This window comes from Equus quagga, chromosome 11 (assembly GCF_021613505.1).
Source record: "Equus quagga isolate Etosha38 chromosome 11, UCLA_HA_Equagga_1.0, whole genome shotgun sequence".
Taxonomy (NCBI): Eukaryota; Metazoa; Chordata; class Mammalia; order Perissodactyla; family Equidae; genus Equus; species Equus quagga.
The window spans coordinates 33,594,701-33,613,547 of NC_060277.1; the positions used below are offsets into that span (position 1 = coordinate 33,594,701).

At 40.3% G+C, this 18,847-nt stretch overlaps 1 protein-coding gene across 2 annotated transcripts in view; it reads left to right on the plus strand.

The window, feature by feature from the left end:
• The first annotated feature begins 16,317 nt into the window (after positions 1-16,317).
• Positions 16,318-18,847, plus strand: part of FBXL4 (F-box and leucine rich repeat protein 4) — a 66,915-nt gene continuing 64,385 nt past the window's right edge. For both annotated transcript variants that reach the window (XM_046677321.1, XM_046677323.1), the window contains exon 1: positions 16,318-16,390. The gene's annotated coding sequence lies outside the window, so the exon portion shown is untranslated. The remainder of the gene's footprint in view (positions 16,391-18,847) is intronic.

The following is an 18,847-nucleotide window of genomic DNA, read 5'->3' on the forward strand; positions in this document are numbered from 1 at the left end:
CATTCAGTTTAATAAAGAAGTATTAACCCCTTCTATGTGTAGTTCACCATGCGAGGTGTTACTCCCTCCTCTGTATTCCTTACTGGAAGCCTTGGACTAATGGATTCTCTATCTTCCTCTCATCCAACCCAGAATATGGGCATCATGCTAGATTATTTCCAGCACACGTCAGTTTTATTCTCTGAATATCTCTTATCTGAATTCTTCTCCATTCCCATGGATACTATCTTAGTTCAGTCAGTTTTTGCCTTAACTAATGCAGTAACCTCATAAACTGGCATCCACTCTTGTTCCTTTAAATCCTCATTGCGTTCAGAAGAATGTTTTAAAAATATAAACCTTAGTGCGCTGTGGTCCATGTAAGTTACTTCAATAGTATCCCATTACCTCCAGGATAAATCCAACTTTCTTAACATTGCATGCACTATTTTTCTTAGTCTGGCCTTGTCTAACTTGAAATGTTCAGAGTGGGTCCTTAGGTGTCATTATGAGTGGCATCACCCTCACCTCTGACTTTTGTGTTCTGGACCCAAACATTCTGGCTGTGAGAGAGATGGGGCATCACCGATCCAGAGCACATGGTTCATTCTGTAGGGTCACATCCCAGCCTTGCAAAAGATTGTCTCTAAAGTAGTTTAGTTAAAGGATAATATTTTGCTTAGTTCCAAAGAAGGAACTGAGAGCAGGTTCTTTTCCTTTAACCAAATAGATCCTTTCACAAGAACTCCAACTCACCAATTCCAGATCAAACCCGGTGCTTCCTCCCAGCCTCCCTCGGACCCTGTGGATGGGCAGGGGTTGCATTTCTGGCCCAGAGAATGGGAGAGGGCTTCATTTCTCATCTCTCTAGGCAGGGTGCAGTGCCAGCTGGGCAGAAAGGTGAGAACTGGGGATTGGAGTGCTGTCAGCTGGGAATGATGGTCTGAGCAGAGAAGAACCAGCATTTCAGGCTGGGTGCTTCTTGTTACTTCAGGCTGCCGGAGAAGGTCATGGGGCACTTCCCAATTATGACACTAATTGGGTGTAGAGACAGATTCTTACTGAGAGCAGCTGGGCTCTCAGGACCTGGGCTGTGGGGGCAGGAAAGGGTTAACTTGGCAGGCTTGGCTGCTCAAATTCAAGGCCTGTCTTCACGGCTGGCCCTTGGCACACTTCTGGGAGATAACCTCTGAGACCTTGGAATATTCTGTTTGATAAGAATGTTTTTGTGTGCCTGAGACCCTGGGTCATGCTATACCTATTCAACTAGATAAGTTTACCCTAAAAATGAGATTTATGTATGGAGCAACAGGAACTCTCATTCATTGCTGGTGGGAATGCAAAGTAATACAGCCACTTTGGAAGACAGTTTGGCAATTTCTTACAAAACTAAATATACTCTTACCATGTGATCCAGCAATTGAGTTCCTTGGTATTTATGTCCACACAAAAACCTGCACATGGATGTTTATAGCAGCTTAATTAATAATTGCTAAAACTTGGGAGCAACCAAGATGTCCTTCAGTAGATGAATGGATAAATAAACTATGATACGTCCAGACAATGGAATATTATTCAACACTAAAAGGAAATGAGCTATCAAGCCATGAAAAGACATGGAGGAACCTTAAATTCATATTACTAAGTGAAGAAGCCAATCAGAAAAGGTTTCATACTGAATGATTCCAAGTATATGACATTCCGGAAAAGGCACAATTAAGAAGACAGCGAAAAAAGATCAGTGGTTTCCAGGGTTTAGGGAAAGTGAAGGAGGAAGAGGCTGAGCACAGAGAATATTTAGGTCAGTGAAACTACTCTATGTGATACTATAATAGTGGATACACATTACTAATTTTCTCTAACCCATAGAATGTACAACACCAAGAATGAAGCTTAATGTAAACTATGGACTTTGGATGACAATAATTTGTCAATGTAGCTTCATCAGTTATAACAAATGTATCACTCTGGTGGTAATGGGGGAGGCTATGGATGTGGGGATGGTGGGGGTATATGGGAAATCCCTGTCCACTCTGTTCAATATGGCTGTGAACCTAACACTGCTGTAACAAATAAGGTCTATTTTTTTTAAAATGTGATTTATGGTGAATGCTTGTTGTTGCTCTAGGCAGGTGGGTGGAGTCTCAGTAGCTATGATCATTCAAGGAGCCAGGCATGCCTACGTGACTGATTTCCAGCTAAAACCTTGGACACCAAGACTCAGTTGAGTTACTTACTTGGGAACACCTTGTATGTGTTGTCAAACATTGTTACTGGGAGTATTAAGTGTGTCCCTGTGCAATTCCACTGGAAAGGGACATCTGGCAGTTTGTGCCTGGTGTTTCCTGGACCTCACCTTGTGTAACTTTACCCTATGCTAATCTTCGTCTGTGTCCTCTCACCGTAATGAGCCATACCCACGAGTACAACAGCTTTCTTGAGCCCTGTGAGTCCTTTCAATGAACCATTCAGCCTGAAGGTGGTCTTGGGACTCTGGACACAGCTGCCCATGCACACAAGCCACCAAAGTATATTTTCAAAAGGTAATCACGTACTTAGAGTTCAAACATCATCTTTTTACTTAAATTTAAACTTATTGCTTTATAAACAATTTTCATTATTTACTCTTAGTTTAATGTCTATAGGCTCCACTATAAGGCCAGCTTTGCTTCATGTACCAATCTCTTCCCCAATCAGCAATGGCTAAAGTGGTAGGTTGTTTTCATTTGTAGCTGGAGGCACATCTCATCCCACCTTTTGAAGGGAGAAAAAACAAAACAAAACAGTTCAGGAGACTCTTCTTAGAAAGGAGCAGTGTACCCTGTAGGCACAGAGGTCTTCATGGACTGGTGTAACATGACTAGTACATCTCTCTTTCTTTACCCTACAAGTTGTACAATGAACTTAACTATAAATACATAGTCAAAGCTATAGCACATACCCAGTGTGGTTCCAGGTGTGGCTAAGAGTTTGGAAGCTCTTCTTGTATTGAGCTGGATCAATGACTTTTTTTCTCTGTCCCCTGCTGTTCAGGTCTTCTGTCATCTATGTTAAATGATCACCTCTTCACACCAGAGCCGTAATGTCAATTTCAGAGAATGAACAGCCTTTGAATCAGCATTTGCTTCATCAGTTGTATTTCTCCCTGTCTACGTGCTCATTTAAATGCCTGCTGTGGCTGCCTGCTTTCCCAGGACTGGGGTTTTTATACGTGTGCAGTGCCCTCTGCTCCCTGCCTTGTCTCCCTGTGCTCTATCTAAACGCACCCTGCTCCAGGGCAGCTGTGGGAAGTATTTCACTTTTCATTCCATTTCTGGGAGGAGGAAGTAGACAGAACTGAACCGAAACAGGCTCTTCCACTGCACAGAATGTATGGCGTTTATGATACCTTGTGGCAACTCAGGGCTTTATTGTTTAACCATTTCATACCCATTTTAAGAGTAGGTGATAGTTACACCAAACATGGAGTATCTGTGCATCCTCCTAGTTCAAGTTTACCAAAATAAATACTTTTTTCTTGCATTACAAGATAATAATATGGTTTTCCTGTTTTGATCTATTTATACATTTTCTACTACTGAACTATCCTTGTATTTTTGAAATTAACTTTGCTAGGTCATTCTTTGACATTTAAAAATATTTAAAGTAATGGGTTCATCTTGTACTTATGAGTTTTATGTCAGTTCTTTTAAGGGTGATTGGTCTGAAGTTTGTGCTCTTCTGTTAGCTGGATGCTAACTTGATACAAGAAATAGAGAAAGATTCTTTCTTTATCTATGTTCCAGACCAGTTTATGTAACAAAGAAACAATTTTTTCCTGGAAAGTTTGAAACAATTCATCTGTAAAACCATCTGGGTCCTGCACATTTTTGAGGAGTAGTTCTGTGACAACTTTATTTTTTCCATGAAAATTGATTTATTTAGATTTACTACCTCTTCAAGGGCCAATTTTGGAAATTTATGTTTTCTTAGACTACTGTTCATTTTTTTTTTAGATTTTATTATTATAGAGCTGTGCAAAGTGTTTTCTTGGAGTTCTTTTAATATCCTCTCTTGTTCTCTTTTTTATTTCTAACTTTATGTATAGTGTGCTTCTTTTTTTTTTTAATTGCAGCACCATTGGATTATAACATTATATAGCTTTCAGATGTACATCGTAATATATTTCGAATTCTGTGTAGATTACATCGTGTTCACCACCCAAAAACTAATTATAGTCCATCCCTTCACATGTGAGCCTAATGCCCCCTTTTGCCCTCCCCCCTCTTCCCCTATGGTAACCATCAATCCAGTTCCCATTGCTATGTGTTTGTTTGTCATTGTTTTGATCTTCTACTTATGAGTGAGATCATGTGGTATTTGACTTTCTCCCTCTGACTAATTTCACTCAGCATAATACCCTCAAGGGCTGTTCATGCCATCACAAATGGCCAGATTTCATCACTTCTTATGGCTGAGTAGTATTCCATCGTGTATAAATACCACATCTTCTTTATCCATTCGTCCCTTGATGGGCACCTAGGTTGCTTCCAAGTCTTGGCTATTGTGAATAATGCTGCAATGAACATAGGGGTGCATGTATCTTTGTGCCTTTGTGTTTTCAAGTTCTTTGGATAAATACCCAGCAGTGGAATAGCTGGATCATATGGTAGATCTATTCTTAATTTTCTGAGGATACTCCATACTGCTTTCCATAGTGGCTGTACCAGTTTGCCCTCCCACCAGCAGTGTACAAGGGTTCCCTTCTCTCCTCATCCTCTCCAACATTTGTTGTTTCTATAGGGCACTTCTGACAGCATAATTGGTGCTTGTATAATTGTTAGAAGTCAAGTCATTCTTAGATAAATTCTTTTTGTCTTATAGATACAATATTACAAATCAGAGTTCTGGTCCTATTAATACTATAAAAATACCAATATTAATCACAAAGTAAACAAAGGAAAATATACAATTGTTAACTAGAAGCAAATACTTATAAAGTCACAAAACAAATGTTTAGAATAAAATATAGATTGCGAACATCCCTTTTTGAGGATTTTCCTCTGAGAGTGATGCTAGGTAAGCTTTCTTAAAATGAATTCAGAAAGTTTGGATTGAGATTGTTTTTTTCTGTTTCTTGAAAGATCCTTGAAGCAATAGAGATGCTCTTCATTAATCAAGTTAAGATTTTCTGCCTTGAAAACTCCATTGTGGAAAGTTTTTGAATGGTAAATTCTTGGAAGTGGGGTTGTTTTCATGAAAATTCCTTGTGGCTGCTCATAGAGTGTAAGGGGTAGAGATGAATCTGGAGAGAGAGGCAGAGAGCAGATCACAAGGTGTCACGTGTATTATGTACCATCTATAGAATTTGGGGCTAGGTCCTACAGACAATGGAGAGCCACTGAAGAGTTTTAACCATTTGTGTAGTATGATCATATTGCGTTTTATAAAGATAACTCTGATAGCAATGTGAGGCATGGATTAGAAGAAGAAAGCATGAAGGCAGAGATACCAGTTATGAAAGCAGGGAGATAAGTTAAGACTCAGGAAGAACCTCATCTGGAAAAAGTAGGAATACTAGGGAGTGTTAGAGTGTGTCTTACTGGTCTCAGCATCCTGAGTGCCCTGCAAATCAGTCCCTGGATTTTAGGGACAACACTGAGAGAAAGGACTAATGTGGCATTTCAGTTAAGGGAATGTCAGTTAAGAGAACTTCTTTTCTCTCTCAGTTTCCAAACTCTTGCCATCCTTCCCAGGGCTTTCGGAGTGAGTCATTTTCCTAAATGATTATGTCACTCACCTGACCACAAACATGCAGCCGTCTCTCCATTGTCACAGAACAAGGTCCTGAGTCTGGCATAAAACCTAAATTCTCAGCATGGCATTTAAAGTCTTCAACGATTCCTCCCATATCACCTCTCCAAATACCTTTCTCCTTTCCATGCTTCAGGAATATTAATCTATACTGAGTTGGAATTTTGGAAACTCACAATAAACTTTATTAATAATTCCCCTAAGCAGAGTCTAATCTTCTTGTTAAGTCCTCTGGCCTCTCTTTATTCAAGAAAGTGCAATAGTTACAAAAGGTACAGGAAAGGGAAGGATGGGGCAGAAACAGAGAGCGGTGTGGTATTTGTTCTACAAGCTCTCAAGGGCCCTGTGGCAGACTGTATTTTCCAAATATGGCCATGGCAGTATTTTTGGTTTGACATGCTCTTCAGAACATTGCCATTCCTCCTGTTTTTTCACCAAGAGTTGAGGTCTCTGTTTTCTCACCCTGAATTTGGGCAGGAGCTTGCCCCTATTTCCACAAGTAAAATATGACTGAAGTGATGCTACATGACTTCCACAGCCTGGGCACAGAAAGGATATAGCTAGCCTACTTTGGGTTCTCTCCCTTAGGATGCTTGCCCTGTGAACTCTGCCACCGTGTTGTGACAAAGTCAAACAGGCTTTTTTGCAGAGACCACATGGAGAAGCCCAAGTGGAGAGGAACTGAGGCCCCCAGCCGACAGCCAGAGTTACCTGCAAGACCAGTGAGTGAATGGGTCTTCAGACAATTTTAGTCCTCAGCTTTCAAGTCTTCCAGCTGAACCCCAGACAGTACAGAGCAGAGGCAAGCTGACCCCACCATGCTCTGTCAAAAACCTGACCCACAGTTTCTCTGAGCATAATAAATCGCTTTTCTCCACTAGGTTGTAGACTAATTTGTTATGTAGTCATACTAAGTAGAACAGGCCCTTTGGGCAAGTAAGTAGATACATAGTAAGTTTAGGGGTTCTCTTCCCAGAATTTTGAGTTAGAAATGGTTGGAGAAGCCCCTCCATTTCAGGATTAGGGGTTTCAACTGGAGCATGAAGTGATACTTGAAGCCTGGACAGTGTCTGCTGACAGATTCTCACTCAAGTGGCCTCTTACGCCTTGCCAGCCAACTTCTCTGTGCACCGGGCTTGTCAGATGGCTGCCCACATTGTATTACCAGATGATTCTTTCCTCCTTTTAGGTACTCCTTAGGCTCCCAGTGAACGTTTACAATCTTAGTTAATGCCATCCTCAGTTGTCTTGGGCAATTTGAAGCAGTGAAATCATTATGTATGTTCTCCCTGGAAAATCTCTGCTTTAGAATTTCTTCACATATCAATCTTTATTCAAAAATTATATTTTCACAGCATTGACGAAGCGGAGGTAAAATTATCACAAAGTGCTCTGGGTAGAAAAAGGGTAGGAGCTACTTTGCTACTTTTTGCAACTCTCTCATCACCAGCCCCAAACTACTTCCTGCCTTTTTTTCCCTGCAGGCTTTCCTTGCTAGTTGCCTTTGCCTGGAAATCCCTGGAATTGTACCTATCTTTTTAGCTCAGTTAATCATGCCAACTCCTTTAAGCAGCCATGCTTAGCGGCAATCTTGTCCAACTTTACGCTCACACACAATTTTGTTTATAGTGCTTTTAAACCCTTTTTTGTGATTAAGATATTTGTACACATGGATAGCGATGTTGTTGTTGGCCTTTATTTCCTCTACAACATTCAGTAGAATGTCTTTCACATAACAGAGCTTTAATATAAGTTTATCAAGTTAAATTTCTAAATGAAAAGGAATGATGAAATATTATAATAAAGTTATAATATAATAAGGTTTATATGTAATGTATATATATTATATATTATAATAAGCTTCAGAAATTTAAAACTGACTAGAGGCCTTGACTTGAGTCCAGGGTATGTGTGTGTGCGTGTGTGTACGTGTATACATATATATATAAGTATACGTATATATATTTACATGTGATGTAAATTGGTATCTCATTTCCTTCAGCATTTCTATAAATTATTGTTGCAACTATCTGGGCTTAACTTTGTATGTCAACTCAGAAAAGCCTCTGAGAGACCTATCTGGAAGAACCAAGGAATTTTAGTGATGGCAAGTTATCACACACACATGGTATTTAATCTGGATCATTAGTGGAAGTGTATCCTAATTATCCAGTTCTGATTAGAATTAATAAACCCTTACAGCAGCTGAAAGTGAAATTTGAACATGAAAAGTGATAGAAAATATGATAAGAAGGAGCAAGAAAGAAATTTCAATGTTTTAACATAGCTTTTCCTTTAAGTTAAAAAGTGTTAGCATATTTCTGTTTCAAAATATTTGCTAGATATATTGAATAGCATCTACTTTGAAAGTGAAACAAACCACATAATAGTTCAGAACAAGCACACATGAATGAATTATTCCTTACTAACAATATGATGTACATCTTCCATTCAAAGACATTAATATCAATCCTTTCATTATGCAAGACTTTTTCTAGCTACAGTGTTCCAATTAACATACCCATCTATTTCCATATGAACAGGGATCTGTGCTAATTTTACACTAATTCCTAAGATGAATAATTGAGATATTGGATGCAATGCCTCAAAAAACTGAATCTTGTTTGGTGCTTGAAGTAACAAGTCCTGAGGCATGAGTTAATCAAGAAAACTATACATAGGTCCTCATTAACATACCAAGAATCAGCCCACCAATAACGAAATCACTGAACATGCACATTTAATGGTGTAAAATTCAATCACACTTAACTCAGCCCGAAAATATCAGTATCTTAATAATTCCTTGTGTTTATATAGACTAGAACTTTTCCTGTGGAGAGAGCAAAGTTCTTTTGCATATCTTCTTTGATTAACCACATTTAAGAGCAGATGCCATTATCCACACTTGACAAAATATCAAAAAGGTGAAGTAACTCATCCAAGGTCACAGAGCCAGAGAGAAGTTTAAATCAGCTCTACACGTCTTGGCTGCAATTAGCACTCTCCTGAACCCAGAAATAAACAAGACAAAATATATTTCTGTACTTGGACACTTCCAAGATATTATAAGGTCTCAAATGATGCTGTCACCAACCTCTGCCTCCCTCCCAATGCTGTTTGTAATGAATGAGTAAGTGTGAAAAGAGATGGAGGAGGCACCTGATGGGAATTTTGAGGCCTTGATTCTGAAAAAATACGTAAATGAAAACCAGAGGCATATCTATGTTTCCATCTGTTGTGAGCTGTGGCTTGGTCCTGAACATTCTATAGTATGTTTCAAGGGTTGCTGTAACATGATCATTTGTGATGATGGAATCAGGCACAAAGCATCCAGTAGTACTACAACCCCCTTTGGAAATGCTAGAGGGCAAATGTTGCTGTGGATGTGGTTCTGGGGAGGCCCAGGTGCTGGTCAATGATGGGAGAAGGGGTAGAGGAAATTTGAAGGTGAGATCAAATTGGTAGAGCAGTCCTAGGCTTTCGATGAGACCCTAATCCTTCCTCTTTGGGGCCTGATTGGTAATTGTTTTAGGTAGAGGTTTCCAGATAATGGGGAAAAAAGAGAAAGAAAGATAGAAACAGGGGAAAAGAAAAGCATGGACTAGAAGTGAGGGTTGACACTACATCTGGTTTGGAAAATAAAAGGCACATCTGCCCTCGTTCCCCTGTCCTATGGCACTGGAAGTGACACCATTTGTCATCCTGGACTAGATGATCTCTAGAAACCCTTCTAGTTACATCATTACCTTATCCTGCTTAAGTAAAGAGCTTCTGAAAATTATAGAACAATGAAATTTATTTCCCACATGCTATATTCTGTTAGTTGCCTTCCCTACATTCACAGAAGTGTGGTTGTTTCTTTTAAAGAGACACCTTAAGGCAATTAAAGTACTACAAGTTCCTCTCAACAGCAACAGGTAAAAGAGCAAGACGTCCTCTATTTAGATATGTCAACAGCAAAGCTTGCAGAGCACGTGAACTGACTGATTCAACACCTTTCCCGAAGATGGAAGTATATTAGAGTCCTGAAGAAAACAAGGCTGAGAAAACTTTGCCCATAAATCAGCAATTACTGGTAGTTAGTCAATATCACAGGTTTGATAAAGTGCCAGAGCCCACTAATGGTATGAGAACATTAAGTCTTTGGTCACAAAGTCACAGAAAGACCTTGCTCAGATTTACTTTGGAGCTGTCTGGGTTTGGAGCTGTTGCTGTGAATAACAAATCTGATGCTTTCTTATGCCCTCATTTCCGAGCTGTGCTTGCACTTGAAAACAAAGGTAGGCTGGAGTAGAACAGCATCTGGAGACGCGACATTACCGGTTGAGAACTTTGACATACAGAAAGTTGAACTGGTCACACTCATGCAGTCCTGGCACATGCCAGAATTTCATCCCCAAAACTCTTCTAATATCAGCTGCTGGCTTCCTCAATTACTTTGCAAGATGGACCAGCCATAGTCTGCTGAAACTAAAGGAATGCCCACTTGTGCCATCACCTCATAGATTTATCTCTTGCACCTGCCTTTTCAGTAAAATGAAAATAGAATATGGATTACTTCCCTTCATTCCCAAGGAAACCTAAAACCACCTAAAGGAGTCAACACAGATGTTCTACAGGATTCTATCCATTTACTTTGTTCAAGTTTCTAGTTAAAGCTGAGGTATTGTTTTATCATATTAGTACCTGTTCATGTTAAATCTTCGTAGTTTGGATACAATATTCTGCAAGGGAAATGGCCTAAACCTTCCTACTCAAAGTGTAGCTCAGGGTTCAGTAGCATCCAGATCACCTGGGAGCTTGTGATAAGTTCAGAATTTAGGCTCCACCCAGAATCAGAATCTGTATTTTACCATGATTCCTAGGAGATTCATATGCACATTAAAGTTATTTTTTAATTGAATAAATGCGACGTGTAACATTGTATAAATTTAAGGTGTACAAGGTGTAACTTTGATACATTTATATATTGTAATATGATTGCCAGTGTAGTAATATTTATCACGTTACATAATTATAGTACAATATTATTGTCTACATTCATTATATTCTGAATTAGATTTCTACGGTTTATTTACTTCTTGTTAGAAGTTTGTACCTTTAAAAACCAGCACTCTTATTCCCCACCCCCTCATGCCCTGGTAACCACCACTTTACTCTCTGTTTTTCACACGTTTAACCTTTTCAGATTCCACATATAAGTGAGATCATACAGTATTTGTCTTCCTTTGTCTGACTTATCTCACTTAGTGTGATGAGCTCAAGGTCCATCCATGCCATCACAAATTCGAGGATATCTTCCTTTCTCACAGCTGAATAATATTCCATTGCACATTAAAGTTTGAGAAGTATTGGCCTATAGGACTTCTATTTTTACTGAAAATGGTATGTCTCAGGCATTCTATATGAAAGAATGCCTGCTTAGATTCCTTTCTGTAGTTGGAGGCACAGACAAAATTCGAATAGAAAAAACCCACCAAATACAATTTGTATATGAGGTCCAACTCTTGGTCAAAATGAACATAAATTTTTATTAGTGGGAGAACAAAATACTGATATTGTCCTTACAAAAAGTGACCCCTCGCATCCTCAAAATATGACCTTCAAAGAAAGTAGCTCAAGACCCACTCTTCTGAATTTCAAATACTTGTGTTGGTTCCCTAAAGAGGTACTTTTGAGTGATTGCATTAAGCTTGCTTTCTAGTTGCACTAGAGGCTATGGAAAAATATTCATTATTAGGGAAATAAGACACACATATATGAAATTAGCTCAAGACCTCTCATCCTATAAAATAGCCTAACACTATATGAATAGCAATCTACTTAGTAAATAGTAAATAAAGTGCCCAGTTCCATAACAGATCCATCCCAACTGACCATCGTTAAATCTTGTCTGGCCCATCTCCAAGTTGTTTGTGCTGTCCTGGCAGCTGCAGGCGTTCTCAGGGGGCAGGAGGCCAGGGGGGGGGGCGGAAGGGGGAACGCTGCCAACAGCCCTTTCTGGCTTCTCACTCTCTTCTCTTAGTGACTTGCTTTGTGAGTCATTTGATTTGGAGGAAAAGACCCTTACTCTAAAGCAATCAAATCTCTCACCATTAAAAGCTGAAATGATAAGCAAGAAAAAAACACAGCAAGTCTATAATAGGGACCTTTATCTTTGGTAACATTTTGAGAAACCTATTTAAGAGGAAAGTCAATTCCTCCTCAAAATTCTGGAAAATTTATACAATTTATAACCAGAAAAAGAAGCAAGCCTACTTTTAAACTTGTTCTATGGGATTTTTTTGTCTTTTTTTTTTTTTTTTTGGTGAGGAAGGTGGGCCATGAGCTAACATCTGTTGCCAATCTTTCCCTTTTTTGCTTGAGGAAGATTGGCCCTGAGCTAACATCTGTGCCCATCTTCCCCTCCTTTATATGTGGGATACCTGCCAGAGCATGGCTTGATAAGCCTTGAGTAGGTCCATGCCGGGATCCGAACCAGTGAACCCCGGGCCACCAAAGTGGATAATGTGAGCTTAACTGCTATGCTACCAGGTCAGCCCCTAAAATGTAATTTTAAAATATTTAAAAAAATATTTTAGGATATCCCTTCTAGGCCCATGTAAATTCAGTCTAAAGTTTTATCAGATTATTTGAAACCATCTTACTGGTTTGTAATTAGTATTCACTTCTCAAAGATATTAGAAGTTGTTCATTGGAAACTGCGTTAGGAGACCTACGTTTCAGTCTTGGCTTTGCTAGCAACTTGCCATAAGTCTTTGGGTAAATTACCCAGTCTCTCTAGGCTTTTCTCTCCTTCGGTGAAAATTGAAAGGATTAGACTAGAATGAACTTGAAGGTGCTAATCTCACATTTTGTGCTGGAAAGACAATTTCTGATCTTCAACATGTTCTACTAAATATTGATAATATTCATACATTTGCATACTACTTTATAGGTCACAAAGTGCTTTTCCTTATAAGATCTCTTTTAAATCTCTCCAGTGCCAGCGAGTTAGGCACATTTCATAGAAGTGGGAACAAGCTCAGAGAAATTGTAACTTATCCAAGATGGCAGAGTGACGTACGTAGCAGAGCTGGACGGACGGGTTCTCCCACGCCTCAGTTCAATCTTCTTTCAGCTTTATTCAGCTAATTCAAGGTTATGGTCATATGGGAGAATGATCAGCTAAGTTTTTGTTAAATCATAAAGTAATGTAGTATCGTTAAAAAAAAAAAAACCCTTCTGGATTGAACGTCAGAGAAGTAAGTTTCATTGACAGTTCTGACACTATGATTTGGGGTAGTCACTTAACCTCTCTCCGCCTCAGGTTCCTCATCTGTGAAAAAAAGGGGTTTGGACTTCACGACTTTTGGGCTTACTTCTTGCTTAAAATTCTTATTTTCTTTTTAATGGCTGTGACTGTTTCTAGATTAATATTATAATAGATTGATATTAAAATGAAACTTTTTTATAGACTCTAAGAGATTAAAAAAGAGTACACTAAGAGATCACTTCTACTGGCTATTATTCAAGCTCTTTGGCCACTGGCCTTTTAAAAACCTTGGACTAATGTTACTGACTGAATACCACTTTCCAACAGACTAGTTAACCTAAGATTTCACAGAGAGGTAAATGATTTTGGCTGAGTTATGTAGAAAATGCATGGAGTTGCATTATCTGAGAGGTCTTGACTTGACCAAAGACCTTCCTTGGGAACCAATGATAGAAAAGCTACGGGAGCTCATTATGGACACATTTTTGGCCCTCTCTGCTGTGTGCTGAATATCTCTACCCTCCTGATATAGTGTCATTGTCATGCATACTCTTCACCCCAAAAGTTTATAATTGATAGACATTTTGCTTTAAGATACAGAAAAATCACTCGAAAATAGTGGAGGGTATGATGGTCAGTGTTTCCAGAGTTAGAGACAGAGGAGTTTTGAACCTGCTGCTTTTTTGCCCGCCTCCCTGTCTGAGAAGAACATTGTAACTTTTGAAGCTCACACAGAATGGATCATAACCAGCTTGCTAAGCTCGTGACTTTAGGCACAATTAAGCTTTGTTGGGACTCTCTTTATTTGTAATAGTCCTGTTACGGCGTGGGATGCTATTCAGCTCCAAACAACATTCCTTTTAATAACTAGGCATTAGTTCATCCATTAAATCAGCGCCATCACTAACTGATAAGTATCGCCCTTTTCCATGGCCTCACTTGGCTCTTCTTCAGGAAACAAAGCATGGCAATGGCTTGGCCCTCAAGACGAGAAGGTTGGAGGAAGGGGAGATTGAGCAGTGATGACTAAAATTCCGGCTAGTCAGAGAAATGGAACTTTGCCCTAATCTTCTCCTTTTCTTAAATATAAACTTATATACTTTCCAAGCAGCACTTTAAGTGCCTTTAAAAACAAAACTCACCAAAAACACTAAACAAATAACACCACCAGCTACCACATCTCTTAGACACCGAGGAGATGAAAATGCACGGAGTGGCATGCAAAAGATATGCACGAAAAGATATGAATAAGAATGTTCATAGCAGCATTGTTTATAACAATCAAAACTAAAAACAGCTCAATGTCCATCAAGAGTAGAATAGATAAATAAATTATCGTATAATTATACAATAGAAACTCAAGAAACTACCACTACACTCAACAACACGAAAAACTATACACAAAGCTAATGTTGAGAGAAAGAAGCCAGACTCGAAAGACTGTATAATGTATGGGTCCATCTACATAAAGACAAAAACTTAGCAAAATTAACCTGTGGTATTAAAAGTCAGGATAATGGTTACCTTTGGGAGGAGGAAAGGGAAGATTTAGGAGGTGAAGTGGGGTGTTTCTGAGTGCCAGCAACGATCTATTTTTTGATCTGAGTGGTGAACGCATGGGTGTGTTCACTTTTCATCAAACTCTACCCTCATATTTCGTGTCCTTGTCTGAGTCTATTTTATACTTCAATGAAAAGTTTATCCAGAAATTGTGTTAGAAATGAGAAAGTGCTTTAGTTAGACTGGGGCGAAGTACCCTAAAGGCATCAACTCAATTAAGTCTCACTGGTAACCATAAAAGAGTTAGTTTTATTTACTTATTCATAAGTTAACTTATTATTTGTAATCCACTTTTGATTTTGGAATAGGCTGAGACTTACAGCAAAGTTGTAACAATGGTACATAGGGTTTCCTTACACTACTTATGGGTTTTCCACTTTTAACATCTTACATTACAATAGTACATTTGTTACAACTAAGAAACCAACACTGGTACATTACTATTAACTAAGTGCCACTTTTTATTCCAATTTCACTAGTTTTCCCACCAATGTTCTTTTTCTGTTTGTGGTTCCCATTCAAAATATTGTGTTACATATAGTAGTGCTGCCTCCTAAGTCCACTCTGGTCTGTGACAATTTCTCAGTTTTTCCTTGCTTTTCTTTTTCATTAACTTGACAGCTTGTTCAGGTATTTTGTAGGATATCTGGGTTTTCTGATGTTGTCTCAGGGTTAGACGGGATTCACAGGTTTTGAGGAAGAACAGCAGAGAGATGAAGCTCCCTTCTCCTCACACCATATCAGGGTGCATGCTATCAACTCAGCTTACTGCTGATGGTGTTAACTTTCATCTCACTAAGGTACTATTTACCAGGTTTCTCCACGATACTCTTCCCTCCTTTCCACGTTCTTTGGAAGAAAGTCACTAAATGTTGGCCATACGCAAGGGGGTTTGGGGGTGGGATGCAAATTAAGCTTCACTTTCTTTTCAAAATCTTCATTTTTGGATACAATTTACACTGCACATCATGTATCAGCTCAGTTCATGTATATAATTTATAAATAAATACCCTTACTATTTTGCCTTTTAGGAGCAAATTAGATAGCAAGTAATGTGTAGTTTAACATCTCTTTATTATTAAATGTTCTTGCATCTTAACAGAAACCTTGTAACGAGATAAATCTGATGCAAACTAAAAAAAGGGTGACATTGTATCTACTGAAAATAAATAAAAACAACTGAGTAAGGAAGCCCATGAGCGCATCTTCTTCATCAGAGGGAATGATCACGGGCTTCAGAATGTTGGAAGAGAGATGAACCTGCAGGAAGGATTTGTTATCTGGGGCAGAAGAGGTTTGCAAACTTGGTGAATTATGCCTTTAGAGTGCCTATAATTTATGTTCCACTTTTCCTCTAAGGGCTTTACTTGTAATCCCTATGTTTCACCTCACCCACCAACTTGGGACTGAAGAAGCCCTAGCAGGACTACCCTACAGGTGGCAGGCCGGTGGGAGAAAGGAAATACTCCTGCAATGGATTTGCAACCACTGCCCACTGGAGCGCAACTGGCAATTTATAGGGCACCACCGGGGCTGGGAAACCAGCTGGAAGCTCCTCCCCTCGGCCTGGGAGAAGGCGGTCCAGACGCTGCGGGGGGCCTCCAGCTGGCGCAGCGCCCCGCCTCCCCTCGCCCCGCCCCCAGGCCCCGCCCCGCCCCAGGCCCCGCCCCGCCCCAGGCCCCGCCCCACCTCCCAGGCCCCGCCCCTCCTCGCGTCTTCCTTCCGGGTCGCTCTGGGCGGGGCTCCCGCGCTGGCCGGTCGCTGGTGAAGCCCGCGGCGCGCGCCTGTCCCGGACGCTGCAGGGTACGGCCCTTTACTTCTTCCTCCCGAGGGTCTCTGTCTTGCTCCTTCGGCGTTGGGGCGGGGCCAGGCCGTGGCGGAGCGCCGCGCTTTGGGGAGCCTGGGCGCCCGGGTGAGGTCCCCGCCGGTCGTCCCTCCCCCAAAGTCTGCGCTGCTCTGGCGGAGCTTGCTGGGGACCCTAAAATCCGCTGACGTGACTTGGGCGCCGCTTCTCTGCACCAGCGTGTCCGCAGGGCGTGGGGCGTTGCCCCTACGTGCGCGCGGCGCGTGATGGTTTACCCCGCGGGGTCTGCGGGGCTGGCTGACTGCAGTCCTGGGTTGGCCACCGGCTGCCTGGGTAGTTATTGCTGCTGTGCGTACTTCCTTGATTGCCCTCTGGCATCTGATGGGTTTTGCCTAACCAGGCCCATGTCTTTCTTCCGAACGGCCACAAGCTACCCGACTGCAACCTTGTTTCTATGTTTAGGGATGTCCTTAGAGTGTAGTGTGATGATGAACATCCACTTGGCCTCCTTGTCAACATGTTTGCAGTGAGAGTGGTTTTGGATTTCCTTGATGGTTTCCCAAATGCTCATTGCCACAAAGGCCCGGGATGCATTCACTAATTGAAATATACAAATGATTAGAAAGAAAGTCAAACTGATAGAAACCTGAGTGGTCAGGTAGTTTTGCTGGCAGGACACCATGTCTGGTTTTATGCCCTGGAATGCTCGCTGACACCAGGTGCGGCGATCTTGCTTGTTCTGGCCTGTTTGAGCACACAAGCTGCCTTTACTGCTTCCCGGCCTGGCCTCCGCGGTTTCTTAAGTTCAGAATATAGGCACATTTTTCCCTTAAAATTCCCTTCATGCTTCTGTTCTCCTCTATTACATATTGTACCTGTTGGTTGACTAGAGGGAGATTCTTCTGATACATCCATACACCTATAGTCCTTTATTAGATATTAAGTTCTTGGGGGAAAGGCACAGCTACTTTTCTTTCTAGTGGCAGTGTGCATTACCCCATAGTAATTGTAATGACTGTGTAATTGTTCGTTGAATTGGATCCTTCTTTCCATTTTTCCTTTCCGAGTATCAACTCTTTTTTTGTGACTACTGTCCCAAATTTTGGCTTTTCTGAACCCTGCATTTTCATGGTCGTCCTTTCTGTTATGGACCTGAAAATCGGAGAGGTCAGGTCAGTGTAAGATGGTTAATTCCTTTTTACTCATGCTATGATCCAGTAATGCAATTGTAGTCGTCTGTGCAGTGGCATCTTAAAATATTGCTAACTGCCTATCTTTTGCTTTCCATGTGGTCAGTTAACAAAAACTGCTCCTTCTTCCTTGACTGTTTTGGTTTCAGTGCCTCATCCTCTTAATTTTCCCGTGATCAGCATTTCTCTGTCTTAACTTCATGGAGCTAATTGTCGTGTCCTCTTAAAAAGACTATTGGACACATGAATTGTATATAAATATCCACCTTTGTTTTCTTCTAGCACTTTTAATGCTCCTGTTTTTCGTATTTAAATCTTTAACCTACCTCAACCATATTTTAGTGTGAAAAAGGAAAGAAGGCTCTAACTTTTTTTTCCAAAATTGTTAGCCAGTGACTGGGATCATCATTTGTTGAGTTATGTTTTTTCCTACTGATAACAAATACTGTATTTATTCTAGGCTCTAATTCTTGTATATCCTTGGGACTTTTTCTGAACTGTTATTCAGTGACCTCTGGCTTCTGGTGCTAATGCCATGCTGTTCTTATTACTCTAGCTTTAGAATGTGTTTTAATATCTAGTGATTTAAATACTGCCTGGCATATTGTAGATATCACTAAATATTTTGGGGATGAATAAATTTAGTGGGGGTAAGTTGATTTCCTTGTTTTTCTCCTTTCTTCCCTTCCCTTAAAGTTTCTTGCCTATTGTCAAAGTTCTATTTTTCAGCTTGCCTTTGCCATGGTCAGTCAATAATTAACCATTGTTAAATAAATTCTCTCTCCTGTTAACTCAGAACTCCCCACGTAGAGTTGCTCCTCAAGAGTTGTACATAGAGAAGCAGCTCAATTAAAAATCTGCATCTCTCTTTATTTTATTGAGGTCACATTGGTTTATAACATCATGTAAATTTCAGATGTACATCATATTTTGGCTTATGTATAGACTGCATTGTGTTCACCACCAAAAGTCTAGTTTCCGTCTGTCACCATATGTATGTGCCCCTTTACCCCTTTTGTACCCCCTTCCCCTCTGGTAACCACCAATCTGTTCTCCCTATCCATGTATTTGTTTGTTTATCTTCGACATGTGAGTGAAGTCATACAGTAATCGTTTCTCTCTCTCTCTCTCCTCTTTTTTTTTTTTTTTTGGTGAGGAAGATTGGCCCTGAACTAACATCTGTTGCCAATCTTCTTCTTTTTGCTTGAGGAACATTGTCAGTAAGCTAACACCTGTGTCAGTCTTCCTCTATTTTGTATGTGGGAT